Below are 274 nucleotides of genomic sequence, written 5' to 3' on the forward strand. Positions count from 1 at the left end.
GCCGGGCTGGGTTTGGCTGTAGGTGCCCGCCCTCCCCGAGCCCCTGCCTGGGGGCCTACCGCAGGCCTGCCACCTCTGCTGGGCCCCGCCTGGGGAGGGCTGGGGAGCAACATCTGAGAAGGGAGGGGCGGAGGCGATGGGCCTCGTGGGCCTTCCCCTGTGCCAGCCCCGACCCGGTCCCTTTCTCTAATGGGCTGAACGACTTTACCACCAGGTCCACGGGGCAGGCACACAGTAGGCCGTCAGAGAATGGGGAACTGAATTCTTCCAGAGA

Source organism: Tupaia chinensis, unplaced genomic scaffold, assembly GCF_000334495.1.
Source record: "Tupaia chinensis unplaced genomic scaffold, TupChi_1.0 Scaffold000496_1, whole genome shotgun sequence".
Classification (NCBI taxonomy): Eukaryota; Metazoa; Chordata; class Mammalia; order Scandentia; family Tupaiidae; genus Tupaia; species Tupaia belangeri.